Consider the following 18,365-nt stretch of genomic DNA (forward strand, 5'->3'; position numbering starts at 1 on the left):
CTTCACCACTCTCATCATAAAAAATTTCTTCCTTATACCTAGTCTAAATCTACCCTCTTTTAGTTTAAAATCATTACCCCTAGTCCTGTCACAACAGGCTCTACTGAAGAGTCTCTCCCCATCTTTCCTCTAGGCCCCCTTGAGATAATGGAAGACTGCAATAAGGTCTCCCTGGAGCCTCCTCTTCTCCAGGCTGAACAGCCACAACTCTCTCAGCCTGTCCTCATAGGATAATAATTGATATATCCTCATAGGATAACAATTGAGTATGGTTTACTTGAAAGTTACTCTTGCAAACAACTAGCAAAAGAACTGTTTTCTATTCAGGATCTTTTTCAGATCATGTATAATAATCGGAAATGTATTGATTTTTTGGACCTATATGGCAGGATGATGCCATTCATGTAAACTAGAAGAAGTAAACAGCAAGAACTCAGACAAATAAAAAAACTGAAAAACCCAAGTAGAATTGCCATCAGCAATCCTGCGCACAAAAGAGTTAAACTGCAACTTAATAAATAAATTATGTATATTTTTTTCTTGGAGGCCTATAAAGACTGAGGTTTTGCAAACAAGTTCAAAGACAAACTTTAGCCAACTCAGTGTCCACAGTTTCTTTGGAAGAAGCATGGAACATTTGGCCAGAAGAAACGGTGCCAACTATCCAGTGCAAAGCCTATATTTTAATTCGCAAAAGCAAAAAGCTGTGATTTAAACCTCTGAAAGGAAGAAGTAAAAAAAAAAAATCTAACAGTAGATTCTGTGTAGGTTTATTATTTTGCCAACAGTTTGTGGGTTGGATGATGAGGTATGTTCCTGAAGATTAGACATCATCGTTTTCTTTAAACAAACAAAACAGCAGGAAAAATCAAAATTCCCCTGAAGCAGAGGCAGTTCTTGTGAAAGTTCAGAGTATTTGTGGCTCCTCCTTGGCTCCTTTTCTTTTTTTAAGGAAAATTCATCGACCAATAGCATTAACCAGCTTTGGCTCACAGACAGCATTTTTGCTTCAAGCTGAGGACAATTAGAGGCACAATGTCAACTGGTCATTTCTGAGGTTGTGTAAAACTCTGTGGATACTGTCGTAGTTCAGCCACCTTAGGCCCCCCCTACTAAACAAAACCACAACAGATACACATTGTTTTTGTGACGTAAAAAATCCTCATGAAAAATGGTGCCGTTACATGTAGACATCCCCTAGTTTCTTCTTCTTTTAAACTCAACAGATTCATTGGTTCAGAGGAAACTAAGTAGTGTTTTGGTGAATAAATGCACACTGAAAGCGAGTAGTGTAGCTCCAGTGACAAAATCAACTGACAAGAGGAAATCAAGTGGGGTAGATGGTGAGCTATTAATTTGTTTGTTCAAACCTGATAGTATCCTTTGTAGTATAGCTAAGGGAGTGGGGTCTTGATCTACATAAATATTTAGTGATGAAATTTAACAGGGTAAAGATTTAGTCCTTTATAAATATTGTGACAATATGTCCATCACATAATTGTCCAACATGATTTCTTCAGGCCTTCTAAACTATCAAAAACCCCTTCATGGATGTCTTTAGCAGGTGATTCACAAACATGTTAATGATAAAGCCTCAAGAAATTATTTAAAATTTTGGTTAAAAATGGAATATTGTTTCTCAGAGAGGAATGTTTTTCATTGTCATGATTTCTCCTAGCCACTGAAGACCTATTCTAAGATTGCAAATTAAAAGTCAAGATAAATATATCATCATTGTGCAATAAAAGAGCCCTGCCAAAAAAAAAAAAAGTGCATGAAAACCCAAGGGATGAAACAATGTCATTCTGCAGCCTGAAAAATATACATTATTGGTGAAAAAATGCACTTATAGGTTGCACATTGGTAGACGGTTCTTCTGAGTTTCTTGGCAGTCAGTCCAGAAAATCTATTTCTTTAATCTTGCCTTTAAAGTATCTTATAGTTAGAACAAGAGAAATTAAGGCAACAATAAACCATATGTAGGGCAATTCCAAGGACCTGTTGTAATGCTACTCGCAGTCTTCCAGTCTTTCAAAAGTGTGTAGAGTTTCAGCACACCACTACACAACTGTCACTCTCCTCCTTAGAGGATAAATGAATTTTCTTTTAAACTTCATCTCCTTCGGCAACATCCAGGGCAGAAGGCATTCAGGCGGTGTAAAGGTATCTTTCTCCAGGTTCTACCTAGTATAAATCAGGATGCATCCTTATTGAAATCTTAGCCCTGCCCACACCTTCTCTCCGTTGAGCCTCATAATTTATGAATCATTGCTATTACTCTGGAGCTGGTTTCCATGAGGGCTCTCATCTTTAATGTTTTTGTTCCTAATAGACTGGTCACATTTCAACTTTTGCTTTCTGTGATAGGATTTATCAAAAGTATTATGAAGACAAAAAAAACCCCATGAGTTTCTGAAGTGTAGATTGTAAGAGTATTTACTATTACACTGGGAGAGAAAAAGAAGGGATATAAAAAGTGATTCACAAGGACAAAAGCCAATCTGTTAATCAGGGGAAGGAGGAAGAGATGCCTTCCATAGACACATTGTGCCATTTTCGTCTTCTACATGCCTTCTCTTACACATTCTTTGGATGGGATACTGCATGAGATAGATGCAATATGGCAATTAATACGTTCTTCTGAAATGTGGTAATTGAATCAAACACAGAAGTCTAGTGCATCAAGTTGACACACACTCATAGAAATACATGTGGCTGATCAGTCTTCACGGCAATTGGATTTTTATTATTTGTGTGAATTTCACAAACTGCATCTTCCTCTTGCTTTTTTTTTGTTTTCTTCCCCTTATCTAATCAATTTTGTATTATTTTCTAGGACCTTTTAAACCAAGATTATGATTATGCCCCACTGGCAAATTCTCCTATAGGAGTGTGATAGTCATCAAGACAACAATGTCATTTGGATGAAATAAGACTCCCTAAGGAACCCCTTAAGAGCTGGAAAATCTATAAAGTTCTTACTGAAAGGTAACCCAACTTGTGATTTGGTCTTTTAAAGTAAAATATTCGGGATGCTTTAAAGATTTGGAGCATTTCTTGTTATGGGAAAGAGAAGATCACTGCTTTCTTAGGCTATCAATATATATTTGAGAGGCAGCAATAATTCTTCCAGTGAATTTTACGTTCCCATTGAAATGTCTTTACTTGTTTTAAAGAAGGCAAGAATTACAAAATGATACTACACTGACAAGAGCTAAAAATAAAGTCACTTGGCAATTGTGTTAAAATAAGCACTGCTACTAGCTTGATGTAAATAGGAGGGAAACCATATCCTAAAAATGTCTTCTATTGCCTCTAGGCATAGTCATCCAGGTGGAGAAATAGCACCTGCTCTCCTTTAAGTCATTTATCAGTTCTGGGGAAAAAAAAAATCTGTGGAGAGCACATCCCTATCTGTAGAGAAGAGCCCAGTACTGCTCTATTTGTGTCTTTTGTATCCCTGCATATCTTTGCGGTTGATGTTGCAATAAGAATTGCTGACACTCATGCACAATGATGCATTTAAGTCTTTTGCAATTAGCTGTTTCTTGCTCTGACATCGACCTTCTGGCATTAGACCTCCCCGCACCTTGGTTTATCCACCCGTGAAATGAGGGTAAAGATACTGACCCCTCTTGTAAAACCAGTCTGAGATTTGCTGCTAAAAAGCACCATGTACAAATTAGAATATTTAATAGCTAATAGTATATGTAAAAAGAACACAAACTTCACTGGCTTGTCAACTCTTATCGAGGGATGCACTCTTGTGACATTCACTTCTATCTGAACCTGACTCAAAGTGGGCAGTCTACATGAGTCTCCATTGACTGCTGAACAGTTTATACTGATAAAATTTTACTTGATCTTAAAGGCATCTCTTATCCTCTGAATTAGGAATTGTCCCTAGGGGCAAATGTAAATTCTGTCTTTGATGAGGGCATAAGATATAAGGATGATAATAACAGAAGGGATGATGCTTTCTAGTTCCAGCAATGGGTTGGAAAAATGAGTATTCTTCTGTGGCAAGGGTCATTACAAATAGGTCATTCATTTGGTCCAATTTAGTGGATCGAACAATACCAGGACAATGCATGAGGGCCAGACAGCAATGCCAGGACTCATCTTGCACACTGTCGGGAGCAACAGAAGCTGCCAGTATCATGTTATGCACATTAGAAGAGCTGCTTGTGGTGCAAGAGACCTGCTGATATGACTATATCAGCCATCTGAATGGCCATCCAGCCACCTTCTCTTGACGCCATCTCTTCCCGGTGGCTAGTTAAATGGCAGGAACCCTTGGATGTTTAGTGATGTCACCTGGAGTTATACTTAGTCGCAGATGCTCCCTCTCTCTCCCGTCTTTATCCTGTAGCATTTCCCTGTGATTCACATAGCAGTAGAGGCAAAGTGCTTACCAAGTAAGTTTATAGCATTCTTCATGAAGAATTAAAACATACAGAGAAAATTAAACCTGATCAGGAATATAATAAACTATTTTGTAATTTGATGAAATTATGTGACCTACCAAGGGACTTACTTAGTCCAAGGAGTTTTGTGTGCTAATCTGATGCTAAGCACAAGAAGGACTGCAGGGCTATCAACTTCTCTAGGGTGTCATTGTAACTGCATGGCTATAATTAATATCAATCATACTAGAGAAATGGAAGACCAAAAGCTACCTGGGGGCCTATAGTGCTCAGGATGAGAACCTGTGCCAGCCAACACTGTCACTGGGGATTAATTAGGTCTTCTGCGAATCCTAGTAGGACTCTCAAATCTCCAGCTACCTTCTGGCATATCTTGCTTAAACACTGAGCACTGGGTGACTGAGGACTCCAGTATAGATCTGGTAATAATGAAAGGAAAAGAAAAGGAGGGGAGTTGCCAGCACTTTGGCCAGTATTCTTGGAGTGAGAGGTAATGTCTCTTCCCTGGAACATTTTAACTGGTGTAAATATATCAATAATACTCACATGTTAAGTAGGCTTCATTGTGATTCATGATGAATCAGAGGATGCAGCTGCTCTGCTCTGTACTCAGATACGGTGTGAAAGTGAAGTAGAAAGTGCCATCAAGTCATAATAATACACTTCATTTACAGACCTCATTTCATTTCCAACATTTCAAAGCCTTGCCAGTACTATAGAATCATATAATCCCTGCAAGAAGCAGAAACATCTTCAACCAGATCAGGTTGCTCAGAGCCTCATCCAACCTGGCCTTGAACGTTTCCAGGGATGGGGCATCCACCACCTCTCTGGGCAACCTGGTCCAGTGTTCCACCACCCTCAGGGTAAAAAATTTCTTCCTAATATCCAATCTAAATCTACCTCCTTCTATTTTGAAACCATTGCCCCTAGTCCTGTCACAACAGGCCCTGCTGAACAGCCTCTCCCCATCTTTCTTGTAGGCCCCCTTGAGGTATTGGAAGACTTCTCTAAGGTCTCCCCGGAGCCTCCTCTTCTCCAGGCTGAACAGCCCCAACTCTCTCAGCCTGTCCTCATAAGAGAGGTGCTCCAGCCCTTTTATCATCTTCGTGGCCCTCCTCTGGACCTTCTCCAACTGGTCCATGTCCTTCTTGTGTTGGGGGCTCCAGAGCTGGACACAGTACTCCAGGTGGGGTCTCACCAGGGCAGAGTAGAGGGGGAGAATCACCTCCCTCGACCTGCTGGCCACGCTCCTCTTGATGCAGCCCAGGATGCTGTTGGCCTTCTGGGCTGCAAGGGCACATTGCTGGCTCATGTTGAGCTTCTCATCCACCAGCACTCCCAAGTCCTTCTCCTCAGGGCTGGTCTCAATCCATTCCCCACCCAGCCTGTATTTGTGCCTGGGATTGCCATGACCCAGGTGCAGGACCTTGCACTTGGCCTGGTTGAACTTCATGAGGTTGGCATGGACCCATCTCTCCAGCCTGTCAAGGTCCCTCCCCTCCAGCTTGGTGTCGCTGGTGAACTTGCTGAGGGTGCACCCTATCCCACTGTCCATGTCGCCGACAAAGATGTTGAACAGGGCCGAGCCCAACATGGACCCCTGAGGAATGCCACTCATCACCGGTCTCCACCTGGACATTGAGCCTTTGACCACCACTCTCTGAGTGCGGCCATCCAGCCAACTCCTTATCCACGGAGTGGTCTGTCCATCAAACCCATGTCTCTCCATTTTAGAGAGAAGGATTTCATGTGGGACAGTGTCAAATGCCTTGCACAAGTCCAGGTAGATGATGTCCGTTGCTTGTCCCTTGTCCACCGATGCTGTCACCCTGTCATAGAAGGCCACCAAATTGGTCAGGCATGATCTGCCCTTGGTGAAGCCATGTTGGCTGTCACCAACCACCTCCTTGCTCTCCAGGTGCCTTAGCATGGTTTCCAGGAGAATCTGCTCCATGACCTTGCCAGGCACAGAGGTGAGGCTGACCGGCCTGGAGTTGCCCGGGTCCTCCTTGTTCCCCTTTTTAAAAATGGGTGTTATGTTCCCTCTCTTCCAGTCATTGGGGACCTCACCAGACTGCCATGACTTCTCAAATATGATGGCCAGTGGCTTGGCAACTTCATCCGCCAGTTCCCTCAGGACCCGCAGATGCATCTCATCAGGTCCCATGGACTTGTGCACCTTCAGGTTCCTTAGATATTCCCGAACTGTGGGGCCCTGCAAGGCAGCAACAAGGCTACGAGCGGGGCTGCATGTACACAGGAAGAACGGACCGCAACGATTTGCGCGCTTGCTGACACAATGCCTCGTGCTAGGCGCGGATAGGTACATGGGCGTAGGGGGCGGGTGCGTTTGCGTGCGTAGTGGGTGTACGGGCTTGCGTAGCAGGCGTCCGGGTATACATTGCGATGTGATGCAGCAGTAAACTGAGAGCTGACTCCATGGCATCCGTGTCTGTGTCTCTCTCCCTGGGATGGGATCTCAGTAGGGGGGTTGGTTCGTTGTCGCGCGGCGACACCGAACCTGCTCTTCCAGTACAGTGGGCAGTTCCTCATACTCCCAGTCCCTGCTTTTGCCTTCTGCAAGTTGAGTGACATGACTGGATGAGCCCTTATCGGTGAAGACCAAGGCAAAAAAGTCATTGAGCACCTCAGCCTTCTCCATGTCCCGGGTAACCAGGTCACTCGTTTCCTTCCAGAGCGGGTCTACATTCTCTCTGGACTTCCTTTTGTCACCGACGTACCTGTAGAAGCTTTTCTCCTTGCCCTTGATGTCCCTGGCCAGATTCAATTCTGTCAGGGCTTTAGCCTGCCTCACCTGATCCCTGGCCGCTCGGACAACCTCTCTGTAATCCTCCCAGGTTACCTGTCCTTGCTTCCACCCTCTGTAGGCTTCCTTCCTGATTTTCAGTTGGTCCAGGAGCTCCTTGCTCATCCACACGAGCCTCCTCACCTTTTTGCCTGACTTGCTCTTCATTGGAATGCATCACTGCTGAGTTTGGAGGAGGTGCTCCTTGAATATGGACCAGCTTTCCTGGGCCCCTCTTCCCTCCAGGGCCATATCCCATGGCACTTTGCCCATCAGATCCCTGAAGAAGCCAAAATCTGCCCTCCTGAAGTCTGCCCCAAGGATTAATTAATTAAAATCTTGTAAGAGCTCTTTGAGTTGTGCAAGGACTATTACATCATTATTTCAGTCGGTAAACATGGAGACCTTGAAGGCTAGATTGAGACTATCTGCTTTAGGCCCTCAGTTTATTTGTTACAACATCTAAGAAAAAGTGGGTGCTTGGCTCCAGCAGAATTATTCACATCACTTAAGGCAGCTGCCTACGCAAACTATACAAGCAATGCAGAGCCTCTGAAGTAGCACCCAAGCTACGTTCACACGTTTCTCCATCAACTGAACGGTGAGCTGGGGGGCATTCATGGGATGATTTAGTGTGGTTGCATGCAGCCACTCAGGCGTAGGCATTAGGAAATATTATTCTCAGGAGTGTGGTTGAGTACGTGCTGAACTCAAGGCTCAACAGTGTGCAGTCCTGCTTATGTGGGAATCAAAATGTAAATTCCCCTCTGAAGGGCAAGAACCTGTGTTGTGGGATAAGTGTGAAGAGGAAGCACAAGATATTAATGGTTTGAGCACTTATCCAGAAAATAGAAAACTAGAGATCTAGGCTGCCCAGCCTGAGGAGGTCTGACCCCAGCATTTCCACTTGCCCAGACTATATCAGGCTACAGGTAAGGCTCAAGTGGAGGAATTGCCTCCTCCTGCTGAAGGTCGACCGCTCAACAACCAGAAGTGTAAGATGCAGAAGCTAGAGAGTGTCAGCCCAGTGGAAGGGGAGATGTTTTGCTTGTAAATCTTCTATTTCGGAGCTCTATCAGATAAATAGTACTAATTAAGTTGGGCAAGGGAACAGATGTTCCTTCATGCCCCAGGCTTAGCTGGCTCTTAGGAATGCCCAGGTGTTTCCACACTGCCAGACTGACTTGTCCCTCTCCTGTATCCCGGTATCCAGGTCCTCTACACTCTGCACTTACTAGTTGGCCATTGGGGAGCCATTTGTTTAATTTGAGAGGAAAGCTGCAGAGAAGCAACAGAGAAGGAGAAAGCGGGTTAATGCATCCAGCTCTACCCACTCTTTAACATAAGAGTGGCTCCTATTAGCGTTTTAGTAGTTTGTCCTTTTATGCAAGAACTTGCACAGCTGATTTGGTGTCATGGTTTTGTTTAGTGAGGGGGGCCTAAGGTGGTAGCTTCTGTAGGAAACTGCTAGAAGTCGCTCCCCTTTGTTCAGTGGACTCGGCCGGGCCTAGGACGGACCCGCTGCTGGCCAAGGCTGAGCCGATTGGTAGCAGAATGTTCTGTGATAACGCCTCTGCGATAATGTATTTAAGAAGGGGAAAACAGAAAAAAAAAAGAGAGAAGAGAAGATGTGAAGAAGCTGAGCAGGGGCAGAGGCGCAGAGGGGGAGGCGCAGGCCTCATGGGCCTTGCAGGCCTCACCCTCTGGCCTCTTGCCAGGCAGCCGATTGGGCCCGACTCGGTCCGACCCGGCTGCAAGAAGTGGAGAGGAGATGAGAAGAGATTAAGATGCAAAAAAGATCCTGAGAGACATCTACCAGCCTGTTGTGAGGAATGGCTGCAGACGCCAAGGTCAGTTCAGAAGGAGGGGGAGGAGTAACGCGGCTCCTGGCCAAGATTCCCCTGCAGCCTGTGGTGAAGACCATGGTGGAGCAGGTTGTCCCTCTGCAGCCCATGGAGGTCCACGGAGGAGCAGAGATCCACTTGGAGCCCGTGAAGGACCCCACACCAGGGGAGGTGGATGCCTGAAGGAGTCTGTGGCCCGTGGAGGGCCCGCTGGGACAGCTGTTCTGGAGAGACTGCACCCCGTGGAAGAGATGACCCACGCCGGAGCAGTTCCACGAAGGACTGTGGTGTATGGGTGGGACCCCACGATGGAGCAGGGGAGGAATGTGAGGAGTTCTTCCCCCGACCATGAAGCAGCAGCGTAAAACAACGTGTGATGAACTGACCGCAACCCCCATTCCCTCTTCCCCCCTGTGCCGCTCAGGAGGGGAAGGTGGTAGAGATAATGTTAAGTTTGGGAAGAGGGAGGGGTGGGGGGAGGTTATCTTGTTCTCTGTCTCATTATCCTGCTGTTTGTAGTAATAAATGAATAGTTTTCCCCAAGTCGAGTCTGTTTTGCCCGTGACGGTAACTTTAAGGATTTCTCCCTGTCCTTATCTCAAACCTCGAGCCGTTTTTCCTTATATTTTCTCCCCCTGTTCTCTCAGAGGGTGGGGGGAGTGAGAGAGAGACTGCGTAGTCTGGTCCCGATCGGGGCTGAACTACGACATTTGGCTAAACTTTTAATGGATACGCTTCTAGCGTGGGAGGAACTGTTAAGCACTGCTTATTGTTACTTCAAATTACACACCAAAATGCCATAGCTCCATCCAGAGTTCCCAGGCATCTAGCTGCTTTACTATCTACCACAGCACACTATATCACAAATAAGATCTTCCTTACCGCCTAAAGTAATGTCATGATGCATTGTAGGAGCCAAAGAATGCTGGGTTTGCAAAATGCATGCATTGCTTCAGATTGCAATGAATTCATTTAAGAGGAGATCAGGCAGCAACCATTAATTTCAGTGCAATAGATTTCTGTGCTCTTCTTATTTACCAAGATGTTGTCTCACCAGATCAAATCGATGAAATTACGACAGATCACCCAGCGTACCGACAACAGCCAACATCTGCCTAACATCTTGCAGAGGCATCCATTTATCAAATGCCTCCAGTTTCTGTCTGCTACATCTCTACCATTCAGGCTGTTCTGTTGGAAATAGAAAAGTTAAAGTTTTCCAATGTACTTGGCTGAGTCAGAAGCTCTTTTGGGCAGTCATGCACAGGTGCACGTGTTGACTGCCCTGCTAGCAGTAAATTTGGCCCCACCGTGCCAAAGGAGAAGCACAAGGACAAGCCTCCACTCCAGCCTTACCTGTAGCCTGGCACAGCCCGGGCAAGTGGAAATGCTGGGGTCAGACCTCCTCAGGCTGGGCAGCCTAGATCTCTAGTTTTCTATTTTCTGGATAAGTGCTCAAACCATTAATATCTTGTGCTTCCTCTTCCTTGTGCTTCTATTGTCCTTGGGTGCACTTCTGGAGGCCACATGTGGGGCGTACACAACTCAACCCTCAGCTGAGGTGGGAAACTTGTTCAAAGTGGTTTTGAGGTTTTGTTAAGAAGCAAAATAGGAAATCTGCCTGAATCTGGAGTTTAACTATTTTTTTAACTTGTTGCTCTCCCAGAGTTGTTTTTTTTTAAAAAAATAAAAAATAAATAAATATCAGAATGACATTCTTCAGCTGACCACGTTCCAGTTCTGGGATAAGCCCAAGATTTTACTGGTGCAGACTAAATTTCAGGTAGCAAAGAGAACCTGGAGTAGTCCAGGGATTTTTTCTTTTATTTTTTAAAGCAAACTGAGCAACTCAAAGGCTGTCAACTTACTTAAGTGCTCTTCATGCCAACTAATCATAGCTGGCACAGAAAACAATGCTGACTATTGCTCCCTTCCCTGCCTACACTGGAGGCAAGGAAGGCCAAAGACACAGAGCTGAAACAGTAGCTCTGTGCCATTTGGAGAGACTCCGTATCCTCAGATCAGCTGCTTGGGAGCAGAGGAAAGACCACTGAGTTGCTCCTAAAAAACAGTGAAAAGGACAACGAACACATCAGTGGGGTGAGGAGCATCAGCACAAGCCTGCCTGCCCCAACACACTGACCTCCCTACGCAGTACCACTACCATTGCTGAGGGCATCTGGTGCTCTTGTCCCTTTTATCACCAACCTTCCCTCTGCTAACTGTGAAAACCATAAGAACGGGGTTTATAGCCTTAGTAACGTGGGGCTGTCCCCAGCTCTGAGAAAGCTACGGTGAAACCATCAAGTCATCTCAGGAGCCTGGGAATGTGAAAGCCATCACTACTGGCCTTGATATGGGACCTAATGGCAAAAAACTCCATCACCAGAACTGCAAACTACTGCTCTTTGTGCTACATTGCTGATTCATATTCCATGATGCTGCTGAGCAAACTTGTTCTGGTTTTGTTAGTGAGGGGGGGCCTAAGGTGGTAGCTTCTGTAGGAAACTGCTAGAAGTCGCTCCCCTTTGTTTAGTGGACTCGGCCGGGCCTAGGGCGGACCCACTGCTGGCCAAGGCCGAGCCAATTGGTAGCAGAATGTCCCGTGATAACGCCTCTGCGATAACGTATTTAAGTAGGGGAAAACAGAAAAAATGAAAGGAAGAGAGATGTGAAGCAGCTGAGCGGGGGGCAGAGAGGGGGAGGCATGAGCCTTGTGGGCCTTGCAGGCCTCACCCTCTGGCCTCTCGCCAGGCGGCCGACTGGGCCCAACTTGGCCAGGCCCAGCTGCAAGAAGTGGAGAGGAGATGAGAAGTGAATAAGATGTAAAAAGGATCCTGAGAGGCTTCTGCCAGCCTGTTGTGAGGAACGGCTGCAGACGCCAAGGTCAGTGAAGAAGGAGGGGGAGGAGTAATGCGGCTCCTGGCCAAGATTCCCCTGCAGCCCGTGGTGAAGACCATGGTGGAGCGGGTTGTCCCCCTGCAGCCCATGGAGGTCCACGGAGGGGCAGAGATCCACCTGCAGCCCGTGGAGGACCCCACGCCGGAGCAGGTGGAGGCCTGAAGGAGGCTGTGGCCCATGGAGGGCCCACTGGGGCAGCTGTTCTGGAGGGACTGCACCCCGTGGAAGAGATGACCCACGCCGGAGCAGTTTCACGAAGGACTGTGGCCCATGGGAGGGACCCCACGATGGAGCAGGGGAGGAATGTGAGGAGTTCTTCCCCCGAAGATGACATAGTGGCCTAAAACAACGTGTGATGAACTGACCACGACCCCCATTCCCTTTTTCCCCCCTGTGCTGCTCGGGAGGGGAGGTAGTAGAGGTAATGTTAAGCCTGGGAAGAGGGAGGGGTGGGGGGAGGTTATCTTGTTCTCTGTCTCATTATCCTGCTGTTTGTAGTAATAAATGAATAGTTTTCCCCAAGTTGAGTCTGTTTTGCCCGTGACGGTAACTTTAAGGATTTCTCCCTGTCCTTATCTCAAACCTCGAGCCGTTTTTCTTACATTCTCTCTCCCTATTCTCTCGGAGGGTGGGGGGAGCGAGAGAGAGACTGCATAGTCTGGTCCCCATCGGGGCTGAACTACGACAAAACTCTATGTAGATGTCTCCAGAACCTTCTTTCTAGTGCTATATAACGATGGTTTGGGTCAAATTCTGTGATGAGATATGCTGATGGAATTCACAAACAACTGCAAGTGAGTTACTGATAGGTATAATACAAATTGGCCAAGCTATATCTTGCAATTGGAATAAACCAGACAAGTTCCTCGTGGTTTGCTCACAGTTTATTTAAGCTGCCTGTGTGTGCTGCATAAGGCGCCAGCAACGCTTTAGCTGCTGCTCCGGCATCACTCTGATGTCAGCACTTTTATTTGATTTTCTGTGACTGTTCTTGCAGATTAAATTTCAACCAGTGACCCATGGCTTGATAGCTCATTAGCAAATCCCTCAGAGCTATCTAGTCCTACCTCTGCTTGACAGTTAACTCTGCATTGCACATACTCCCAAAGCCTCCTAAAATCAGTACGGACTCATGTGAAAGCTTGGTCAGACTCAGTGCTGCTGCAAAAGCCTGTGGGGATCCATGCCCAGATGCATGTTTTCAATGACAAAACACTAACGATTCCTATTATGAGTCCTTGGGTCTTTTTAAGTCTTTGAGGTTGTGTAAAAACTCCTCCATGGACAGTCAAAGCTTTCCTTTCCCACCCCTCCCCTCAGCCCTTGATCTATAGGGGAATTATTCTGACTTCCTTCTTGGTGAAATCTTAAAACAGCGTTTCTTACTCCTTTGGTTGTTTAACATCATTATTGCAATCAGGCAGACTAAGGCAGCTGGGATAACACTCTTTCATCTTTCTTTTGCTATGGTACATGAATATTAAACTCTTGGTAGGCAGTCGGAAGGGAGAAGCTGCCTCAGATCATGCTCTGGAAGTCACAGACCCCCATTCTCACTTTTGTAGTTGGGTTGGATGGGATGCAGGTTACCCTGAGTGCATTACGATCCCACTCACTGGCAGATATCTTAAGCTCAGCTTTTCCTATGCCTAGCTTTGAGTCATAGTGACTGGCAGGTTAATAGTGAAGACACAGCCATTGCTTCGTTTTATTTCTCCTGTGCATCTGAGCAGATCTCTTGCCTTGTACCTAGATTATAGGTGCCTTCAAGTAAGAAATTATATTGCATAGAGTCCAGAGCTATAGCACACACTTCCTTCTAACTCTTCTTAAACTGACATTTAAACAAGTATCCAGACTGTGCACTGTCAAAATCTTAATCCATCCTCTTCCTCCAAGCTAACAAAATCTCTACAAATGCCAAATCAAGGCTGATTTTGGCATCCAATGGGTAGAGCACAGCCACAAGGACTCTGACGTGCCCCCGCTGAAGCCATGGATGGGACATCACGAGTGGCGTCCCTCAGGGGTCCGTGTTGGGCCCGGCCCTGTTCAACATCTTTGTCGGCGACATGGACAGTGGGATAGAGTGCACCCTCAGCAAGTTGGCCGACGACACCAAGCTGTGTGGTGCCATCAACACGCTGGAAGGGAGGGATGCCATCCAGAGGGACCTTGACAGGCTGGAGAGGTGGGCCCGTGCCAACCTCATGAAGTTCAACCAGACCAAGTGCAAGTCCTGCACCTGGGTCATGGCAATCCCAGGCACAAATACAGGCTGGGCGGAGAATGGATTGAGAGCAGCCCTGAGGAGGAGGACTTGGGAGTGCTGGTGGATGAGAAGCTTAACATGAGCAGGCAATGTGCTCTTGCGGCCCAGAAGGCCAACAGCATCCTGGGCTGCATCAAGAGGAGCGTGGCCAGCAGGTCGAGGGAGGTGATTCTCCCCCTCTACTCTGCCCTGGTGAGACCCCACCTGGAGTACTGCATCCAGCTCTGGAGCCCCCAACATAAGAAGGACATGGACCAGTTGGAGAGGGTCCAGAGGAGGGCCACGAAGATGATCAGAGGGCTGGAGCACCTCTCCTATGAGGACAGGCTGAGAGAGTTGGGGCTGTTCAGCCTGGAGAAGAGGAGGCTCCGGGGAGACCTTAGAGAAGTCTTCCAATACCTCAAGGGGGCCTACAAGAAAGATGGGGAGAGGCTGTTCAGTAGGGCCTGTTGTGATAGGACGTGGGGTAATGGTTTTAAAATAGAGGGAGGTAGATTTAGATTAGATAGTATGAAAAAATTTTTTACACTGAGGGTTGTAGAGCACTGGACCAGGTTGCCCAGAGAGGTGGTGGAAGCCCCATCCCTGGAAACGTTCAAGGCCAGGTTGGACGGGGCTCTGAGCAACCTGATCTGGTTGGAGATGTCCCTGCTTCTTGCAGGGGGGTTGGACTAGATGACCTTTGAAGGTCCCTTCCAACCCTAACCATTCTATGATTCTATGACTTCACAGCCCCACACTTTTTTGTCTTGACAGAAACTTCACTCCAGAAGTCAACCTGACCGATTTCAATGGGGAGATGCTTGATTTACACCAGGCTGAGATGAGAATCTGGCTGTGATTCTTTATTGCCTTTTAAAGCTAAGAACCCAGCAGAAGCCAATTGTGTCTGACATGAAGCTGCCGCACACCCAATGTGGAATCTGCACAACTCCATAAACCAGCAGTGGTCTAAATAAAAACATCAAACAAGACATTCTGGCCCTGGCCAGAAAGAGGAAAGATAAATAGCTGGGAGCCGCCAAGTTGCAAAGGAAGAATCGCTTGACTGTTGGACAGAGAGCAAAGTAAGAGGCAGAAATTAGGCAGGGTGCCTGGAGGCTTGTAACACTCCCAAAAAGCAAAGGGGTCACATTTAATTTGATTAATTCAATGGTGGTCCAAAAGACTTTGTACTGAGCTTCAGGCAGCGCAATAAACATACAGTCATTAAGAGAGGAAATAAAAGATTGGTTGAGTCGTAAATACTCCAGCTCCCTCTCCCAGTCCAGCTTCCCTCTTGTTTCTTCTCTCTTTAGTCAGTGCAAACATTGGAAGCAACACAGGAAGCAAGCGGTAGCACTAAAACAATAACAACAAAACTCACTGTATTTCAAATGCCTTGGTCAAAACACTTTCAAGGAAAGCTTTGACTTACTTTCCCCATCATGTTTCTTTTCCCTCAGCAGCCCATTCCTCTAGGAAACGCCGTGGGCAGAATGGAGCAACAGTCATGCTAATTTGGTCTCCTCTCCCCAGGACTGTCAGAAGACAGTGGAAAACAAGAAGGATGTCTATCCTAAGGGGACTGGATAATATTTTTGGAAGTAATTTCAGTAGTTTTGGTTGTACCTCTTCGCATTCAGGGGCCCAAACAGCTGTTTTGATGAATGTAATTGTATTTACAAATAATAGTATTTTGTAAAGCTCCGATGCTAACTTTTGTGGGCCAGATGGTATAAACACTCACCCCATAACTGTACAGTGCCTGTCCCTCACCACAGGACACAGGAGGAGAGGACAACCCACCCCTTGACACTGGGGCTGGAAAACTTTAGCAGCTGCTTGAATCTATGGAGGAGCCTGGTGTGTCCAAGGAAACCACAATAGAGGCAGAGCTGGGGAAAGGGAGTGTGACTAATACTCCATACGTCCTCAGCGAGTGAAGTACACATCTGGCTTTTCTCCCATCCACTTCAAGCACTGCCACCGCTCCCATGCTGCACTCACTGGACATCGCTGAGTATCAGTCCTCACCATGGCTCTGTACAACAGGAAACTGCTTTTATCCCTGTTATCCAGACAGACACTGAGGTTTACTGCAATTTAGACACTTTTCTGTAGTCACATGAGAAAACTATGATATGGAAGATGGGTCTCCAAACCCTGGACCTGCCTCTGCATCTGTGCACACACTGCCATATGACACCTAGGTACTGTTGAGTCAAATGCCACTACTGAAGAAAACAAGGTTACGTATATATGTGTGTGAATTGGTATCTGATCTGATTGTCACTTCTCCTCCTTGTTCCTTTATGTAAAGGTGCATCCATGAGTATATATGCAAGACTTGGTCAGTATAGACATTCATTTTATGTCTCTAAGCTGATCTGATGAGAAAATGTTCATCAAATATAGGGTTGGACCACCGTTTCCCCTCTTACTGAAATAATGTGTTCACTGCAGAATAATGAACCAACCCTGTGATTCTGGAGCTATAAAAAAATATTCATGGAAAATATTATTTTACAAAAATCAGCAAAGTTTGATTCATAAGGCAACTGGCTAATCCTATTTGCCTGCTTCTTCTTCAATATACTGCTGTGAGTATAAAGTAGCATAGACCTTGATTAATTTCACTACAAAGAAAAGTTCTGCATATAGTGACTTTTAACCCCTGCTTCATCCCCAGCTACATCCTAGCCTGCAATGATTGTAACTAGGACATAATCAGACAGGTTGTATACACAAATTGCTATCTTATCTATGCACCTTAAAATGTTAAGTGTGCTTTTCCTCATTTGCCCACCTAAGGGAACAGGGAAGAGGTAATAATTCCTGCTTTTTTCAAAGGCACAAGCTATGACATTGAGACTGCTTATCAGCAATGCAAGTCTCTTCTTCAGCATCACATATGAAAGTGAAGCAGGCAGCCGCATGACAAGGAGGTGTAGAGTTTGCTATGAGGAACTCTTTAAAACATAGCTCTGCTCTCAGTCTCCCCAGTCCGGCTGCGACACCAATCTGTGGCCTCTCCTTGGGTCCCTCACCTGAGGCTTTAGTAACTACTGGAGAGCAGATGAAAGGATCAGCCATCCAGCTGTGTCCAGTGCCTCAGGTCACAGAGTGCCAGAAGGGCCCCAACAATGTTTTGCAAACGCATGAGGTGCATCTCTGGCTGTGGGGAGTGGAAGGAGGGAGTCAACAGAGTCAATGCTTGGTGCACACAGCTGGAAAGATCTAAGATGTGTCCCAGTGACAATACAACTGTGGCAAGGCAGGATCTGAAATACCTTCTGCTGTATCCTTGCCTACAGGCCAGACTGATGCCACCAGACTAGTTTTTGCATCAGTCAAACAGTCAAGTAGGGTTTGGTTAGTTTTCATTCATCAGTCTTTCTAAACGCAGGAGGCTTAGGTGAGCACAAGGAATCTTACAAAAGTAGCAATTTCAGAAAAATACAGTAGAAAGCAACAGGTCATGGGGAGCAGATGGGAAGGAAGGTGGGAAGAGTTGCTGATTAGTGTTTATGGAAAGGATCTCCAGAACAATGATGGAGAAACAGGCAGTGCACTGAGAGAATTGCCATATGCATTAACACTGCACATTTAACCCCAAGAGGTCCCAAGAGACATAAAATGAGCCAAAGCTCACAAAGGTCCCCACTAATGAATGGCCAGTGATAGTCCAGACCAGTGTAGTACAGGGAATGGACATCTGCTGCAGCCAACCAAGGTGGCTGGTGGCATTCCCTACATGTGACTCTTCACTCTGGTACAGATTTCTTGTGGTAGGACTGCAACCAGCTCCTCCAGAAAGTAAGAGGGACAACTCTTCCCTTGACATTCTAATCTTTCGAAATTGTAAAATCATACATAGGCTTTAAGGTTATATGGCAGGATCATTTTCTACCATATGCATGACCCCTACATAGCACCAGAAAACACAGAACTTTTCAGAAATGGTGAGATTTTTAGAGGAAGCGCAACAAGCTAGAAGAGATAGGCAAAGGTAGGACAAATATTTATTAAAATGTTGTGTAGCAACTCAAAGACATTTAAAGGTTTTGGCTTAATGCGTGGCCAACTTTCTTGTCGATCTCTGGATGCAGAATTGGAGTCAATTACAAAAA

At 46.0% G+C, this 18,365-nt stretch overlaps 1 protein-coding gene across 5 annotated transcripts in view; it reads right to left on the reverse strand.

The window, feature by feature from the left end:
• The window catches only part of LOC104480483 (SET-binding protein), a 287,448-nt gene that overhangs the window by 62,727 nt on the left and 206,356 nt on the right, over nt 1–18,365 (reverse strand). The window lies entirely within an intron of this gene.

This window comes from Chlamydotis macqueenii, chromosome W (genome assembly GCF_036417535.1).
Source record: "Chlamydotis macqueenii isolate bChlMac1 chromosome W, bChlMac1.mat, whole genome shotgun sequence".
NCBI lineage: Eukaryota > Metazoa > Chordata > Aves > Otidiformes > Otididae > Chlamydotis > Chlamydotis macqueenii.